Below are 5,766 nucleotides of genomic sequence, written 5' to 3' on the forward strand. Positions count from 1 at the left end.
TGGACTCAAGCAAGCATCTCAGAGCTGGAACACTTATTTTAATGATGTAATCAAATCATTTGATTTTATCAAAAATAAGAAGAAGCCGTGTGTGTACAAAAAGATCAGTAAAAATACTGTCATATTTTTCGTACTGTATGTAGATGACATCCTCCCAATTGGAAACAATATTCTTATGCTGACAATGGTCAAAGTATGGTTGTCAAAGGTATTCTCCATGAAAGATCTAGGAGAAGCTTCCTATATTCTTGGTATAAAGGTTTATAGAAATAGATCTAAAAGAATGATAGGGCTCTCATAGAAAATATACATAGAGAAGGTGCTGAAGAGGTTCAATATGAAAAACTTCAAGAAGGATCTCTTATCCCTTAGACATGATATTTATCTCTCTAAAAAGATGTGTCTTGATACATCTGAGGAGATTCAACGCATGAGCAAGATCTCTTATCTTTAGCTATAGGGAGTCTCATATTTGTCATGCTGTGTACATGACCTGATATAGCCTCTGTCGTGAGTGTTACGAGTAGATATTAGTCGAATCCAAACAAAGAGGACTGGATTGCTATGAAGAATATCCTTAAGTACTTGAGAAGGACTAAAGATTTATTCTTGATCTTTGATGGAGGATCGGAGCTGAAAGTGGAAGGATACACTAATTTGAACTTCATATTTGATGTCGATGATAGAAGATCTACATCGGGATGCATTTTTCTATATAATGATGGATCGGTTAGCTGGAAGAGTTTCAAGTAACCAATCATTGTAGATTCGACCATGAAAGTTGAGTACATTGCTACCTCTGAAGCTGTTAAGGAAGTATTTTGGTTCAAAAAATTTGTTACGGAGCTGTGTGTGATACCATCGGATGTCATTGCACTACATTGCGATAACAACGATGCAATAATTCTCGCTAAAGAGTCTAGGTCTCATCAGAAGTCCAAGCATATAGAGCGGTGATTCTACATCATACGTGAATATCTTAAGAAGAAGTTCATCAAGGTGCAGACAATCGACTCCGTACAAAATATAACAGACCCATTGATAAAGCCTCTCAGTCAATAAAAGATCGAAGCTCACCTTGAGAAGACGGATCCTTGGTATCTAGTCAATTGATTTTAGATCAAGTGGGAATTTGTTGGATGTGTACCCTAGAAGTCAAATATTGACTAACATATTTTGTAATTTCAGGACATAAATTTATACTTATAAAATATTTATTATTAATAAAAAGTAATTTTTTATTTTTAATCATATTTTATATGTTTATGATTTATCTTTAAAATTAACAAATGATTTTATATATTTTCAAAGTATTGAGAATTTGAGACATACATTATTAGTGGTTAATTTCTAAATGCTTTCGATCGGAGGATCATCACGGAGAATAGTGATCGATTTAGTTAGATCGATGCACATATCATCTTTCTTCTGGACAGATGAGTCTCGAGTCTGTAGTGTGGAGATACTGAGGTAAAAGTATAGGTGGTTGTTAGAGAATAACTTGCACTGAGCGTGACTAACATAAAAAACTACTAGGATGTCTACTCACTCATCAGTGATCTTCTCGATATTGCAGTGGTATGAGTGGTTCTTTGATTTGTGGTGCATTGGCTATTCGTAGTGCAGCTGCTGAGTTTGACTGTACTTAGACTTAGACTCTTAGCCATTTGAGTTTTTGTGGTGTATGTTGGCTTCAGTATCTTCAGGTTCACTGTTAGGAGTAGGATATATCTAGATAGAATTTATTAATCTTGATAGAAAAGGAGAAGTCCTATGCAATTCGTAAGACTTAGTTCAGGAAGTCTTTGGCCAAAGCAAGTGTGAATACTGAAAAAGAGTTTTCACGGATTCACAAGTGAACTCGAATCGAGCCAATCTGACATATGACTGATGTTGGAGTTTGACGAGTTCTTCATGACTCCGTCGAGTCAGAACTCATGATAGAAGGATTGAATCATATGGTAACTGCATGTAGATGTTCAGTACTCTCATTCTGCTGGATTGTCACTGCATACTGCTAGGTGTCATTAATGGATTGTGGGACTCATCGAGCATCATCTTGATGATCGATGATTTTTGATGGACAGAGTTGAAATTATTTTAACCCATCGAAAGGAGTTTCGATGATATTGTAATGAGAATCACAATATATCTCATTACCAGATAGAATAGAACCTATGAGGTCACACATTAAGGATTTTAATCTTGGATTAACCAATTGAGCTTGTGAAGTCCCAATTGGATTAGAATTTGATGAAATCCTATTAGGTTTAGGAGAACCATATTAGTACATGGTTAAACCTAATTCTTCTCTGGACTTGAATTTTTTATTGGATAAGGATTAGATCAAGTCTATAGTTTTGAACCTAATCTAAATTCATTTTGATTTGAATTTAGAGGGACACTTAATTGGGTGCCCAAGAAGATTGAATCAAGTCAATTAGGAGGCGCAAGCCTTCCTTATTTTTCTCCCTTCAATTTTCTTATTTGGCATGGATTAAAAGAAAAAGATAGTGGGTGCACGCCAACTCTAGATAAGATCCAGAGAAGGCACACGCCCCCTCTTCTTTTGGAAAGTTTTAGGGGCCCACGCCCCTGAGAAAGCATGGAAAGAGGGGCGTGCCCCCTCTCTACTTTTTGCATGGAGTGAAAGGGAGAGGGCATGCACCCCCTCTCTTGATGCATGAAATGAGTCATGGGGGCATCAAAAATTGGCGCCCCCTCTGCTTTCCAAGTTGGGCATGGGCTTTTTCAATTGGATTTGATTTTTTTGAGAAGAAAATCAAATTAAAAGGAAAAAGATCCTTATGTAATAAGGACTAGCTTTTTAAGCCTGATTGAAGGTTGATTTAGAATTAAAGAAAGGCTCTATTTAAAAGGCAATCTCCTAGGGTTTGTTAATGAATTGAGAATTCAGATTCAAGGCTCCTCCCTCTCTCCATGCCCTCCTCTCCCTCTCCTCTCTGTCCAATGCCCAAAAGTTGGGCATCCCACTTCTCCACACGCCCAAGGTGGTTGGGCAATTCCTTCTACGCTAAAAGAAAAGGAGAAAGGCTGCGATTTAAGCATTAAGATTGTGGACGAAGATCAACTGTTGATCAAGGATCCAAAAAGTTGCGATTCGTCTTGGAGAAGATAAATCTATAATAAGAAGAAAAATTCAAGATTGATCTCGGTGGATACCTGTAGAGGTCGGATGCATATGCCGCTCAAAGAACATTCAAATCCATGATTATCAACTCTAGTGAAGTTCGACCCGTGCTAAGATATTGAGATCTGATCTCATATATACGTTCTAAATTTCAGATTATGTATGTCATAGATCCGGACATGGGTAGTTTACAAATTAGATCTGAAGTATGCTGGGTTAAAATGGTTTAATCTTGGTCTGTTCCGTTGCATAAAAAAATATTTTGAAATATATACATGAAACTGCTCGATTTCTAACAGAATATAAATAGAACAATTCCATGATTTCCATGGCTTAGACTACATATATAAACTGAGAAAAATTCATTTGATAGAGTTCAAGTATGAGGTTGCAGCGTCCAAACCTGTGATTTCAGATAATATATTTTGCAGATAACAAATATAGGCAGAAAGAGCTCTGGAATGAGCAACAGCATGATAACCGTGTGTAAGAAGATAAGTGTCAAATAAACAATTGAAGCCATAGTTAGAGGAGCCTGAAACACTTCTGGATAAGAACCGAAACCATACTAAATGAAACTGAGACACTTGCTGCATGAGTAGAGGATTAAGTATAATGCAAATTTAGGAAAACCATGGTAATTAGCTTCCAGTAAATGTGTGAATTGGGGATCCAAAATAGACGTTGAATTCCAACACACATCTCCATCCAGTGCCTGACAGGCCATATAATCAGCAGCTTTATTTGCTTCCCTAGGTGTGTGGGTAATATGTATTGAGATATTGGTAGCTTTTCAGGCTTGAATATCTTGAATTAAAGGAACCTGATGTAACTTGCGAACAGACGGAGAAGATAACTAAAGAAATAACTATAGAAGAGTCACCTTCTAACCAAATTCGTTGTGCTCTGAATCGTTGAATAGCAACTTCAAGGCCTAACCAAGCAGTTGTGAGCTCCGCATATGGTACAGAAGAGAGGAGCAAATACTTGCCCCCGGCTTGAAGCAAGGAGGCTGCATGGTCTCTTAATACATAGCCTACACCAGCTTGAGCAGAAGTAACTAAGGCACCGAAGTTAACTTTGATGACTTCAAAGGGAGGGGGTAACCACGAAACTAAGTATGAAGTAAAATTTATGGTAGGATGATGCAATGAGTTACCCCAATGCCTCGATGGAGTATCAATAGAAGAAAGGATGGGGGATATAAATGAATAAGCCTACCGAATTAGTTGGATCGGTGAGATTGACAATTATTAAAAGATGCGATTATTACGAACTTGCCAAATTTTCCCGGCAACGCATACCAGGAGCATTTTCTGTCTTTGCTCCATCATGGCTAGAGAAAGGAAATGTGCAAAAGTCGGCAAAGTGGTAGAGCAAAAATTTAGTCGGCACATGCAAGAGAAAAGCTACCAGCAAGCCTTAGCAAATGAGCAAAAAAATATAACATATGTGCTATCTTCCACCTGTTGAGGGCATAAGTCACAAAATTGAAGATGTACAGAAAGGACTCCATGCTGCACTAAGAGTGCTTTAGATGGCAATCTATCCCAAAGAAGTTTCCAACAAAATAATTTATTTCGAGAGGGAATATTGAGTTTCCAAATACATTTAAAATTAAGAGAGGTTGCAAGAGAATGAATATAAGTTGGAACATTAACATTAGATAAAATAAGAAAACCCTAGGGAGCGAAGTATGCTCCCATGAAAGCTAACCAGACCAATCTCCTTGTGCGATAGGGATAGATGTTATAAAGGTCATCATCTCAACAGAAAAGAAATTAGAAAGCTGATGCATATTCCATAAACAAAATTTGTCATGATTTGATGAGCCAAACAAATTTTTTAAGAAAGAGATAAAACAATTTCACCCAATCTATCCAATTCAAATGACTAGCTTGAATCCACACAATAAATTAAGCAAATGCAAGAAGGGCCATGCACCTTGGCAAATACTTGCTCTACAATCACGTAAATTGATATAAATGGGTCAAATAGCCTATTCGGGTATCTCCTAAAATGATGGATGCGTTCATGATCCTATTCATTGGCCCAACTTTATCCATGTCCCAGCTCCACCCCCTCATCAACATTGTGCTGCCTCGATAAGGCACCATCAACCTGATTCAATTTTGCCCCAAACTTCTCAAATTCTAGCTTAAATAAATCTTGCAGTATTGGCATGCACAACTTTAAGGTCACATCCCCGTGCAGTCGCAATCCGAGAAGCCTTTTAATGGCGTGGCAGAACTTTCCACCACTAGCTGAACCAAAGCAGAAGGAACCAGAGAACTCCTCCAACCAAGTGGGAGAAAAAGCCAGTACGGCACTTGGTTAGGCTTACCTGCGGTGCTCCGATCTTATCGAGCCAGCCCTCGACTCGAAATCTCGCACTGATAAAATCGCGAGTAGGATAACCCCCGCCGCACGCGTGAATTCTCTCTCTCCTAGGGCCGGCGCTGGAACTCGGAGCAAGGTGCGGTGGCCACGTCATCTCCCTCGCTCACCCCACATCCCGTCGACACGTTCCGGTTGACTCCTCTCACCGCCTCCCGTGCGGGTCAGCGTGCGGGCGCCCGCGTGGCCCCACATGCGTTGAAAGAATTGAACCCATT

Source organism: Elaeis guineensis, chromosome 3, assembly GCF_000442705.2.
Source record: "Elaeis guineensis isolate ETL-2024a chromosome 3, EG11, whole genome shotgun sequence".
In the NCBI taxonomy this organism is placed as follows: domain Eukaryota; kingdom Viridiplantae; phylum Streptophyta; class Magnoliopsida; order Arecales; family Arecaceae; genus Elaeis; species Elaeis guineensis.